The following is a 14,074-nucleotide window of genomic DNA, read 5'->3' as shown; positions in this document are numbered from 1 at the left end:
CCTTGTTCTTGGGAGGTACTCATTGGAGGATGAAGGGCCATGCATGACGCGTGCAGCTTTCTCTCAGGTGGTTCAGAGAATAATAGTGTGTGTGTGTGTGTGTGTGTGTGTGTGTACACAAAGAGAAAGAAGGTGCAATAAAGCACTGGAGGCAGAATGTTGACAATGGGCGGATCAGGGTGAGGAATATGCATGTGTTCTTTGTACTGTTCATGAAGCCTTCCATGAGTTTGAAATTATTTCCAAAGAAAACATATTTTTAAAAAGGCAATTGAAACAGGGACCACAATTAAACTATTTCATATTTGAGCACTCTTTCCTGCCCTCCCCATGTACACACACTTCATACACTCATAGGCACACTTAAGTGGCACTTCCCTGTACCTTTTGGCCTGCATAATGAGTGCTCGCACGTACACAATTGAGAAATTCAGTCTTCTATTCACGTATTCAAGCTCTAAGTGATTCTAAGAGACTTTTTAGACAATGGTTTGGTTTTTAAGGCAACAATTTTGGAGACATACTATAATGCCCTCCCTTACAAACAAGGCTGCCCTTTTGTCCTTTCAAATTTGGTTGAAACTGGCCCATGGCGTACAACTATCTGAGAACACATACTTTAAGGACAGCTGAGGCATACTGCCTAAACCATAGACAATTGAAAATGTGGCCAACAGTGACTGCTCTGCATGGTTGACTTCAAAAGTGCTGATGAATACAATGAACTGTGGGAGATGCATGGTTTATTTTGCACACATTTGCTATGATCGATGGTCCAGATTTGGCAAGTTAGCTCACTGCCCATGGAGAAGAAAGTTGCACTGCCTTGCCTCTTTCAATATTCTCCTTGAGACAGGTCTCACCCTTATGGGCCAATGTACTAACAAATCTCTTAATTTGCAGCACGATGAACGTATTAGCTACACTATGGATCAATGCTATACATAATATTCCTCTTAATTAAATGTCCTTATTGCAAATGCCTCTGTATATTTTCCTTCAGATGACCAAACTTGAAGACAAGAGTCGAAGTACCAACCAGTAATCGTGCTAGTCACATTTTGAGATGGGCCCAGGCCAACACCAGGGCCAGGGCCAGAGTTAGGTTAGAAAGTGTTGTATTATGCATGGCAGGTTATAAAACTGATATATGGAATCAAAACCACCAATAAATTGACTCAAGCTATTCTATGCCTCAAGTTATTTCGACACCCAGAGTATCAGCCTTAGAGCAAGCCAACTTCAATTATTCCCTTAAGAATATAAAAGAGAAGATAGAGTTTGAGACAATCGGTTTACTTGGTGGTGGCAGCAGTATGGGGAATGCAAAAGAAGGAAGTTGAAAAAAGTGAGAATAGTATTGTATCAATTTTTAGTATGGACCTTGAGAGCTTGTTTGGAGGTTCTAGCAGGGGAGCGCAGGTACTCGTATACCCTTGACCGAAGACCGGTCCTCTCCTCGGGGGGGAAGGTCGTCCTCTTCGACCGAGCATGCAGCTTCGGGAGGGACGCACATGGATCATGGATTGGTGAGGGAGGAGGGGGACACCCGCCTAGCCAGCCAGATCAGCCGAATCAACCCTGGTGATCAATGGGGTGACAGATGTTGCAGCCAGATCGCCCTCACATCCCAATTTTTAGTATGAATCTGAAATCCTTCTTTTAAACTAATGAATATTATTCAGAAATACAAAAAGGAAGACGAGGGAATAAGAATCGAATTCCAAGGTACCTCTAAGGAAAAGGGTATTTAAATTAAAAACCTGACCTGGATTGTGGCCAGAATAACTGTTTTATTGTAGTTGTCATTAATAAAGAAACCTGAGAAGAATATAATGCTTTCACTAGGAGAGAAGGGGAGAGGGAGAAGAAGGAAGAAGGGAAGGAAGGAGGAGAAAGAGAGGGACTGAGAGATAAAATCTGGAAAAAAAAATCCAGCTTTAAGTCCCCAAATATGCTCTATTTCAGGTCCCCTTCGTAAGATCAAATTTTGCTAAAATATATTAGAAACGTTTCTTATTTCAAAAATCAAATTGGTAGGCCTATTAGCCAAGGTAACATTGGCATTCTTGTTACTCTTTGAAGTAAGTCCTGTGGGCTACCACTAGACAGTCCTAGCCACGCTCAAATTGGTGCACTTTGTGCGAGGTGGACTACTCAGCTCTTAAAGGAATCCATGCAGCACCAGCTCTGACCCTCCTAAGGTTAGGTAGCCGTCAGGTCCTATGGCTACCCAGGCGCCAGTATTTTATCACAATGAAACATAAAACTATTGGCAGTAAATTTTCAATATCCCACAAAATTTGGTGATTTCTTAATTCAGTTTGGTTGTCTTTTTAAAAAATATATATTTTTATTGATTTCAGAGAGGAAGGGAGAGGGAGAAAGAGATAGAAACATCAATGATGAGAGAGAATCATTGATAGGCTACTTACTGCATGCCCCTGACTGGGGATTGAGCCCACAACCCAGGCATGTGCCCTGATAGGGAATCGAATCATGACCTCCTGGTTCATAGGTAGATGCGCAACCACTGAACCACACTGGCTGGGCAGTTTAGTTCTCTTTTTAACTAGAGTTTTTTTTACTTCCCTCTAAAACATCAATCAATCATTTGCTTTTACTTGCTTACCGAATAACTTTTTAAAGAATGTATTTAGCAAGAGTATCAGAAACCATGAGTTAATACATTCATTAGTGATGATCCCCTCTCCATGCTTAGTTTTCTTTTTAGGTACTAGCTTTCTTCTATCCTTCCAAAAATAACCTGACTACCAAGACTAAGGAGCAATTCAGTTGTAGAAATGTCTGCAGGCTGCACGGCTTTCATGATAGAAAGGGAGTAAGTTTCATTAAGGAAAGAAAAGTCAGTAGATTCTATGCTTGCCTTACACACTGACTTCAAGGTCATTAACACCCGATTTTCATATTTTGGAGATTGTTTTTTTTCTACACATAGGTCTCCTTTTATTCCCTGGCCACAAATGATAACTGGGTCTACTTGTTCCATTTGTAATGAAAATAAAATATCACAAACTTTCCGTTGCAGAATAAACATCTTAAATCTAACATTTCCTTGGGAATTAGATCAGAAAAGTGTCAAGAGATTGTACACCCATAAAACATTTTGTCAAGAAGTACACTGAAAACCTAGAAATCTTGTTCCCTCCTTTGGCTCGTGCTATTTTAATCAGATGACTTCATTCATATCAATATTTAGAAGCTAATGAGACATTTCAACATAATATTATCTGTAGGAGCTATGATTTGGGACTCTAAGAAAGTCAATTTTACACTAATTTGTTTTGTTCCTTGGTAACTAGACCTCCTTTAACAGGATCTGAGAATTGATATTCCTATTTCATAAAGAATACAAAAGTGACCCAACTAGATGAAGTTTCAAAGGTGGTCTCTGGCAAAGTACTTTTACCTCAAGCAAACTTGTCCATATGTTGTTCCTATGTGTTTTTCAGATTCCCTATTAACTCCACTAATGAAAAGCCATTGATTCATTGATTCATTTCACAAACATTTGTTGAACATATAGTGTATACTAAACAATGGATAAGATGCTGGACAGTTGCCGAAACCGGTTTGGCTCAGTGGATAGAGCGTCGGCCTGTGGACTGAAAGGTCCCAGGTTCGATTCCGGTCAAGGGCATGTACCTGGGTTGCGGGCATATCCCCAGTGGGGGGTGTGCAGGAGGCAGCTGATTGATGTTTCTCTCTCATCGATGTTTCTAACTCTCTATCTCTCTCCCTTCCTCTCTGTAAAAAATCAATAAAATATATTTTAAAAAAAAGATGCTGGACAGTCAAGGATCAATAGACAAGATACTGCTCTTAAGAAGCTCACAATCTGGTCATGAATCGAGACAAGCTAACAATCCTAGTGTACCACTGTGATAAGGGCACATACTGAACAGTGGCATCTAACTTGGTCTGGAGGTGTGGGGGGGAGGGCTTCGTGGAGGAGGAAATTCTTGATATATACAAACGCAGGAGGAATTAGTTGCAGAGAAGAAGAGCGAGAGTGGAGTAAGGTAAGGAGTGGATAGGTGGGCAGGGTCCCAGACAGAATAACGTGGACAAGGGTTCAAAGTCATGGGGACACAGTGCATTTCTTACAGCAGAGGGTGCATGTGCGGCAAACAGCGTGCGTGGGATGAGGCTAGAGAGATGGGCAGGAGAGGGTCATAAAGATAAATGACTGGTGAAGGAAGCTGGTTGTGTCCTCAAGTGGTGGGGAGCATGGATAGATTTTTATTTTTAAGATACTGATTCTTCTTTTTCTTTTTCATTCTATGGAGAACAGGAGAGAAAATCTGCCTTTATGGAGAGTAAGTTGAAAGTAGAAAATAAGCATAAGTTTCTGAAGCGATATGAAAAGATATGTGATCAACACCCTGTCCCAATCAATACAGTTTTGTTTTGTTTTTCTTATTTATTTATTTATAATATATTTTATTGATTTCTCACAGAGAGGAAGGGAGAGGGATAGAGAGTTAGAAACATCGATGAGAGAGAAACATCGATCAGCTGCCCCCTGCACACTCCCCCTTGGTTGGGGATGTGTCCGCAACCAAGGTACATGCCCTCGACCAGAATCGAACCTGGGATCCTTCAATCCGCAGTCCGACACTCTATCCACTGAGCCAAACCAGTTAGGGCTTGTTTTTTCTTTTTTAAATGCAGTAAGTTATCACCTACTCTATCACATTTCTAGTCTGTATGTTGGCATTGAAATATTGACTAGGTTTCTGATATAGTTTTTGGAGTCTGAATGTCACTGCAGGGATGAATAAACCAAACAGATTGGTTTCATATGGGTTTGCCATATGACGGTTTTTCCCCCACATAGGATTAGAGGAAAAACTGATTTCATTCCATTTACTGCCTTACTTGGGTTAGAACTGAAGTCAGTGCTATCATCCCTTTGCCTCTTCTTTTGTATTTAAAAGCTGATGTGGGACTGTGCTGTTACAGAAGAAATAATTTAATACCTTCTGCTACATCTTATTTCTCAGGGGCTTTAATTTTTTAATAAAGGAAGAAAGTACATGAACTTTCTTCACAAAAAGCACACTATTTTTAGACTTTAAGACTTTTAAAACTTATCAAATAAACTCATTTATTATTTTTTATAATTATATAAATTATTAAAAAGTATGATAGGAAATGGTTCCACAAAGATGTCAACTCTTCTCTTTTATGTATTTGTATTTTATTGTTGACTCTATTATAGATGTCCCAATAAGCACATTTATGAATTTACTCTAATTACATTAGAATTATTTACAGGCTAAGCACCTTTTAATATATGCAATCTCCTTATGTTACTCTTTTTTTAAAATCCTCAATTGAGGATAAGTGGGTTTTTCATTTTTTTCCTTTCTTTATTGATTAAGGTATTACATATGTGTCCTTTTCCCCCCTTTGCCCCCCCTCGCTGATTCCCTCCCCCTGACTGGTGTGAGAGGGGAACATCAGTTACCTCCTGTATGAGCCCCAACTGGGGATCAAACACACAACCTAGGCATATGCCATGAGCAGGAATCGAACCCACAACCTTTTGGTGTACAGGATAACACTCCAACCAACTGAGACATTTGATTGCTCTTATGTGGTCATTTTTTAGTAACTCAACATTCATGAAAATTTTATAAGAGCAAAGGAACAAAGTTCTATTATAGACCCTATAGTGACAAAACATGAACCCCACTGGCTTGAGACCCAGAGTTTAAACTGCCTACTTGAGCTCTAGAATTTAAAAAAAGGTGATAAAATACAAAATCCAAAAGCTCTATAGATGAGTATTCTGAAATCTCAGTATCTTTGTTCATAAGAAAAGTAAAACTTGCCCCTAACACATACTACCAGCATGCTCAGTTTCCCTTACAGCAGTGATGGCAAACCTTTTGAGCTTGGCGTGTCAGCATTTTGAAAAACCCTAACTTAACTCTGGTGGCGTGTCACATATAGAAATTTTTGATATTTGCAACCATAGTAAAACAAAGATTTATATATATATATAATTTATTTTATTTTTTTTTAATAAACCCTTGTGTCGAGGGCTGACTTGCAATAGATAGCAGCGAGGGAGCTGCTCTGCTACATATGAAACCCCAACCCAGAAGCAGGTCGTCTACGAATGGTTTAGCGCCAGATTTATATTTTTGATATTTATTTTATATATTAAAATGCCATTTAACAAAGAAAAATCAACCAAAAAAATGAGTTCGCGTGTCACCTCTAACACGCGTGTTATAGGTTCGCCATCACTGCCTTAGGGTATAGATTTCATTTGGGTTAGCATAATTGTTGATATTGGTAGTATATCTCACATGAGCTTAAGAAATCACTGTCTATTCAGACAATGGAAACAATGAAAGCTTTTTTAAAAAAGTATTATTTTGCTAGGAGCTGGATCTCAGTCCTTCTGCTTCATTCAGTTGTTTATGCATTTGTTAGTTTGTTTACTAATTAGAATATCATGGGAGGTTTCACACTGGAGGGAACATTTCAACTTAGTCTGGAAGAGCAAGTAGAGTTTATCAGACAGAGAAAGTTTGTTAGGGTGTTCGAGAGAGAAAGAACAACCTGTGCAAATTCAAGTAGCCAGAATTAAAGTGGTTTCCTGGAGGAATGGCGAATAAATCTGTGCAGTTGAAACATAGTGTTACCTAAAAAATCTGACTTTCTGTTTCTTTCCTTTAACCAAGGAAAGTATTCTAAAAATCAGCTCAAGTCCTTCTTTCTCCATTCTCCTGAAAACATACCTCTTTTATAATAACTCAGTGTTGGGAGAGTTGGTAAATCAAGATGAACAGATTTCACAGCATTGGACAAAAAGACAGATTAGTGAACAGCAAACATGTTTCATGTGAGACCCTGAATGCTCCAGCAGGCTCAGAAAGTGCAATTAAAGGATTAAAAATTGGCCTAAGGATATTTCAGTGATGCTCCTACCATCATCTTAACCATTATTTTCGACCTTAATAAAAATCCATTCCTTATCACTCATTGTATTTGTGAATATGGTTCCAGGGAGTTGTTTTTTCATCCAACGGGGAAGCCCTCTCCTTTTTTTTCCTAGGAGATTCCTGAGCAACGATGAAAAGAGCAGTCACTGTCGACACAGCTAATACTTGCATGGAGCCTCTCGTCCATGGCGCTCGAATGACTCACACTTCCAGATGGCCATGCTAGCCTTCATCTAGATTCCAATCTTGGCGCTGTTAATCAGGTCTGGTTGTCTCCATAAATAACTATTATGAAGCTCAAGGTTTGTAAAAATTAAAAATGTTTACTAATATAATTTATGAGTATAAAAGTAGCCTTTTTTTTATTATAGATTACTTGGAAAAACTGCAGAGGAGCACAAGAGGGAAAAATAGAAAAAAATCTGTAATCTTATCACCTATAATTCTATCATTCAGAGATAACCACTGTGAACATTTTGATGTATTTCTGTCCAATCTTATTTTTTTCCTTAGTAGATCTCTAAGAGAGATTTACAAAAGGGGAATTACTAGGTCAAAGGGAATAGGATATTTTGTCTCTTGATGTTCACTGCCAAATTGTTTTTTAGAAATATTATACCAATTTCCACTTTTAGAAGTACTTTTTGAGAATAAAAATTCATGTGATATTCTCATCAACACATAATGAAATATTGTAAATATGTAAAAAATGCAAATATATTATTTATTTTGTTTTAATTTGCATGTCTTATTACAAGTAAGAGTGATCAATTTTTAAGTTTAAATTTTCTTTTTAGCAAAATTATATAGGGGCATACAGTATTTAATAGTACTACAAAGATTTCTTAAAAATCTCCCACTCTATATACATATTCATATTTTCCAGTCCCTAGATGTAGCCACTTTCATATCTTTTGGCTGATGTATTTGCTATATTACTCTGTATCTCTAAATGACATACTTGCATTGCTACTTTCTAATATTTTAGTTTTAGGCATTGATTATTGCAGGAGATGACAATTTAGCTCCTGATCCATTCACACCTACTATCTTCAGTCCTTCAAATATATGTTGTAATTTAGAGTTATTGTGTTTATATTAGTAGGACTAAAGAAACATTGTGAGCAGCCACACTATGTAATATATGTCAACTACTTCTTATTTTCTTCACAAGATGTTGTATTTATTTACTTATTTATTATATTTTTATGGATTTCAGAGAGGAAGGGAAAGGGAGAGAGAGGTAGAAACATTAATGATGAGAGAGAAACATTGATCAGCTTCTACCTGCATGCCCTACATTGCGGATCCAGCCCACAACCTGGGCATTTGCTCTGATTGGGAATTGAACCGTGACCTCCTGGTTCATAGGTCAATACTCAACCATTGAGCCATGATTGCTTTCCTTATAGTTGAAAATTCTTGTCTTGTGTTTTTTTATTTATTTCCTTGGGTTTCTACATACTTGTAAAATTAATTCTATCTCAAACGTGGTCCCACCTGCAAAGTCTCCTTTAAGTATGGGTTAAATACATTAAGAATTTTATCAAATTCATTTTCTTGAAGAAATGTCTCCCTAGGGCCTCTTCTAATCTGGATTGGTTATCCCCTAGGGTGTTGCACAGCTGTTACTTTGGGACGTTTACTCCCTTGTTTTGTTGAGCATATTTCTAGTAGCTTCCTGAGTAAGTATGCATCAGAGGCAAATTTTTTGAGGCTATGTATCTTTGAAAGTGTCTTAATCTATGCTCATTCCTGATTAATAGTTTGGCTGAGTATATAATTCTTGGTTGAGAATCATTTTCCTTCAAAATTTAAAAGGCATTGCTCCATTGTTTTCAATGTGAATCTTAAGAAGTCTGATGCCCTTTTGATATTTTCATGGAAGACTATGTAGAAATTTATTTAGAGTTTCTCAGAGATGGAGGGGGAGGGGGTAGACTTTATATATCACAGCAAAAACTTAAAAATCTTAGAATATTCCCCCTCCCGAAGTTCTACTACATACACCAGTGGCCAATTACTTTTATTTTCTCATAAAAACATTGAAGATCTCCATCTTTCTCTTTCCTACTCCTCTCCTTTCATCTCCACCTTTAGTTCTTTTCCTCTACAACCTTTCATCCCATCACCTTGTAATTTAATCTTTGCTGTCATTTTGAATTTGCTTGTCCAGGTGGTGAAGAAGGAAAGAGAAGGTAGAAGGGAGGCAAAGTTGTGCTGGGGAAGTCAGCAATGGCTTTGGTTTGCTCTGGGCAATACTTTCCTTCCTCTTAAATTAATATCTGTGTGGTTGTTTATTATTAAAATTATAAACCTGTTATATTCTTCAGCTTTACAATTGATCTGATAAAATTTTCACAAGTAAAATATTTTAAAGTAAAAAAAACATCCCTCTCCCACATAGAAAAAAAAGTTATTTTTGACAATACCTTAAGCAGACCCAGGCGAGGCTCCACTTAAGATCTGTAAGCATAAGCTTGAGTGCCTTTGTCCACTGCTCCTCCGTGTTCAAGTGGGTTCTGATGGAATAGAATTTACCACTGGCTCCAGGCTCTTCTATCAGGCCTTTCTCCACATGGATCCTTAGGGCATGCAGAGACCTGGTTTGCCCTTCTCTGTTTCTTCCTTGAACTTCATGCAGTCCAAGAAAGCTATCATCGCCTGGTCAAACTTGTTAGACAAGAGAGCCCTCGGCCCCCTGGTACAGAACAAGGGTAGTTCAGTGGAGCCTTCTGTTAAAGACTTCAGATAGGAGTGGTTTCCCCAGGGGATGAGTCCATACCTCTGAAATTCCTGACCAACTATGTTAGACAGGGCCAGGAGCAGCAATGCTGTCTGCCCCCAGGCTGAGTTAATCTCATTCCAGCACATGGGGACAGTGGGGAGGCAGCCCAATCTGAAGTCATTGATGACAGCCAAGGGGCCATCTTGGCGAATCTCAAACGTTGAACTGAAGGGGTTAATTTTCTCTAGCCAAGCTAGCTGCGTTCGGGGCATACCCCAGCCAGTTCTCCATGCTTCTCAGTTCGTCATGCAGTTCCAACTGTTGCCATTGCAGTTTACTGTAGTTCCTGTGATCCTGCCTTTCCTGCTGGTCCTGCATCTCAGTCTCTGCCTAGGCTGCCTCCAGGCCACAGCTGCCCTTTCTCAGTTCTTCTTCACTTCCTTCAGCTCCTGGACTAGCCTCTCTTCCTCCAGCTCCACGTCCTTCAGTAACTCGTGCAGTGTTTCCCTCTCGTCCTCACTTATTCTCCTGCTACTCTCCAAATAGCATCTGTAGCTCTGACTGTTAGATTCTGAGACAGGGAGTTGAGTGCCCAGCTGCTCCAAAAGACTGTCAGTACAGTCCTTACACAGGAGGTGGCCCAGATCTTCTTTACCAGAAAGGGTGTCAAAAATGCCCCTATTGACCTTCTGGATGTTATTGAGAGTTCTCCCAGAGCCCAGCTTCCCAAGCAGGGTGAAGTGGCTGGAACTGTACCTGGACATCTTGCCATTGCCAGGAAGGATCTTGCTAGAGGCACCATCTTGTAGTTTTTCAACCACTATCTCCACCCTGGTGGTAGAGCCTCATCTGGGGTTCTCCTGGCTCCCGAAGGGCTGAGGGGAGTTTTGAAGCTGCAGGTTCTTGGCTAGTGTCACGGCCTGAGGTCTCTGTGGACTGAGTCAGCTTCAGGGGCTAGAAAATGAAGTAGATGGAGGACATGGTGGAGGTCTTGACTTTCATCTTTGATGTAAGTTTTTCCCAAGTCTGATGTCCTTTTGATTTTTGATCCTTTGTAAATGAACTGATGATGATCCTTAGAATAAGCTATATATATATATAGTATACTATTATTATTATTATTATATATCAATTATTTCCTCCTACAGTTTTCTTTCCAGAATTTCTGTTATTTGGATGTTAGATTTTTTGAATTGGCCTCTAATTTTCTCATTTACTTGTTTTCTATTTGTCCATCTTTTTTTCTCTATTTCCCTGGATATGTCCTCAAAAAGGCGATCCATTTCAGCATGGCACCTCAGTCTTCAACTGTACCTGCTATCCCTTGGTCTAGAGACTGTTTTATGCCCTTCAGAGAATAAATGTCAAGTGTGTTGCTGGGGTGAATGAGGGACAGTCACACCACTCTTCAGAACATAAAATAGGATCTGTGGGTCTAACAGCTTCCTTAAAGGTTTTCATATTTACCACTTTTTTTAGGTGCTGATTTTTGAGTCTTTGGGTTGTTTTGCACTAGTCATGGTGTCACTTTTTTGGCTTTCCCCAATGTTAGCATAGAATTCAACTTTTACTGTCCTCGAGGGCAGTTACCACTTGTCCATTTGTTTTCCAGCTTCCAGAATTCTGTTGTTGGTATTCCTTTCCCATTTTCTTTGCCATTGTGTTTTATTCTTTAAAACTTTTATTTTATGGCTTTCTGAAGATAGAGCTGTTCAATGAATGTGCGAATAGCTCTATCATTAGCCAAAAGTCGCAATGTTTTTTTAATGTTCTAACTTGTCATTTATTTATCTTCTTTTGTGAATTGTCTGAACATGTCTCTGACAATTTAACCATGATACCTTAGTGCTTTCCTTACTTATTTGCATGACCTTTTTTTTTGTTAGTGTATTTATCACTGACCTGCAATATCTATAGCAGGGGTCCTCAAACTTTTTAAACAGGGGGCCAGTTCACTGTCCCTCAGACGGTTGGAGGGCTGGACTATAGTTTAAAAAAAACTATGAACAAATTCCTATGCATACTGCACATATCTTATTTTGAAGTAAAAAAACAAAACGGGAACAAATACAATATTTGTATTTGCATGTGGCCCGCAGGCCGTAGTTTGAGGACCCTTGATCTATAGGGTGATTGATTTCAAATCCTACTGCATTATCTGTGGTTCCTGTGGTTTAGAATGTACACAAGTCACAAAATACTTAGATGGAGATGTGTTTACTCTGAATAGTTTACTAATATACATATATTTAGAATCACAAAAAAAATCTTCAATTAGTAGGCTTTGAACTTGTGACAGGCAGATATTGATCTCTGTATTAATTCAATAAACTTCCAATGAACAATTGACATCTGTGAAGCACCATCCCTCTGAGAGTACAAATTCCAAGGGTCTGAGTCCCTTACAGGATTTTCAGGAGAAAACAGATTCATAAATGATCATAAAACAATGAGAACTGATCTATATCAGAGACACATGCTGAGAACAACTCACTTGGCCTGTGAGTTAGGAGGAATTGGGGAAGACTTCAGAGTTAATGAGCTACCATTTGAGGTGGATCTTGAATGATGAATGGTGGTTTTGTTAGGCTGCAAAGGTGACAAAGGCATCCCAGGCTGAAAAAAGACAATGTGCAAAGTGTTGCAGATTTTTTTGGGGGAATGGTGAAAAATCTATGGGGGTTGCTGAAGGTATAGAATAAAAAATAGAAACTGGAAAGGATTTTACAGAGTCCAGCCTAATCTACTGAATTTTACAGATTTGAAATCAGTCCTAGAGAAGTTATAAGTTGTCAAGATTCCATTCTTAATGAAAGAACCAGGACTAAGACAGAATGTCTGACTTCTTTTAGAGAATTTTTTTAATCACAGTTCCTTACTTCTCCCTACAGATACAGACTACTTCCCTAAGAGCAACTATGGAAAGAACTGATCAGAAGATCTAGGGGACACAATTAGGATTCCATTCTAATCTATTCCTAGAGGTTCCTTTGATGTGAGGTCTGAGGTCTGCAGATAAAGCACATTATCTTAATTATGTCTGTCTACCATGGGCATAGGATGGGAGAAATGACATGGAATAATATCTATGAACAGGAACCACCTGATGGGGAAAATAAGATGGAAAAGAATACATCATATGTAATTTATGATTATTCTTATTTTGGCTTAGTTTAAATGATCAAATTTATTCTTTTGAAAAAGTCATTACATTTTGGATTAGATTATTTAAAACCTCTCCCTTTTCAATGTTCATTTTTTTTCCATTTTAGTTTACTCTTTTAAATAGTGGGTATACTTACTATTCAGTATTTGAGACTACACAAAACTATTCTTTAGTCACCTTGATGCCTTATGAGAGCCCATCAGTTTTTAACTTCCAAGTTATTGGTATGCACAATTGTTGCAAATAAAACTCACTATGTCAAATCTTGTTTATTTTGTCAATCAAGTAAGTAGATATTTATTAATATACTGCATTTTAAAAATTTATTTTGAGAGTACATATATTAAAGCTGGGGACAGTGAAACATGGTAGGGCTTAGGATAGAAGAAGCAACAGGAGAGAGCTAAGTAGGGCTGCTTTCAGCTTTCTAGAAAAGTCAGAGAAAGGGGGCATGGAGATAGGTTCGGGGGTTTTATGGCCCACTGTTCCCCTTGTTGAAATTCCCTGGGGGTCTCCAGAGGGTTTTTTTTTTTTTTTTAAGTCTGTGCCTAAGAGAAGGGTATGGGCTGCTCCAAGGAGGGCACACTCCAAAGAGTGCACACCAATATACTGCATTATTTTGTGTTTTGTTGTGTTAATTCTTACCTGAGGATTTTTTCTCCATTGATTTTTTTAGAGAGTGGAAGGCAGGAAGGAAGGGAGAGAGAAAGAGAGAGGGAAGACGGGAGGGGAGGGGAAGAGGAGGAAAGAGGAGGGAAGGGAAGGGAAAGGAAGGGAAGGGAAAACACTGGTGTGAGAGAGACACATCAATTGGTTGCCTCTGTAGGTGCCTGGACCAGGCCGGGACTGAACCTGCAACTCAGGCTCTGTGCCCTTGACTAGAAATCTAACTTGTGACCCTTCCATGCTTGGGCCAATGCTCTAACCATCTAGCAACATTGGCCAGGGTTACATTTCTGATAAATGAAAAGAAATCAGATTTTCTTCAAACATTTGCTTGTTTGGAATCAGGTGCATAAGTAGAAAAGACTTTCTATAACATGGCATGGTTTCAAAATCTATTATTACTTCCTACAAATATAGAGCATACAAAAGTTTCTCACCATTTTTCTAAGATTAACAATAGGGAGACAAGTGTTAATCTCTTAAAATACTACTTTAATTTTTCTAAATATTTTCACAACCTATTTATTTTTA

The 14,074-nt window shown here is 38.6% G+C and overlaps 1 protein-coding gene and 1 pseudogene across 5 annotated transcripts in view; both read right to left on the bottom strand.

Moving 5' to 3' along the window:
* Positions 1-14,074, bottom strand: part of PDE4D (phosphodiesterase 4D) — a 657,725-nt gene that overhangs the window by 63,040 nt on the left and 580,611 nt on the right. The gene's annotated exons all lie outside the window — the stretch shown is intronic.
* Positions 9,153-10,692, bottom strand: LOC132233615 (beclin-2-like; annotated as a pseudogene).

This window comes from Myotis daubentonii, chromosome 4, assembly GCF_963259705.1.
Source record: "Myotis daubentonii chromosome 4, mMyoDau2.1, whole genome shotgun sequence".
NCBI classification, from domain to species: Eukaryota; Metazoa; Chordata; class Mammalia; order Chiroptera; family Vespertilionidae; genus Myotis; species Myotis daubentonii.
Note: the sequence above shows the minus strand (reverse complement) of the source record. Positions and strands in the feature narration are given on the sequence as shown.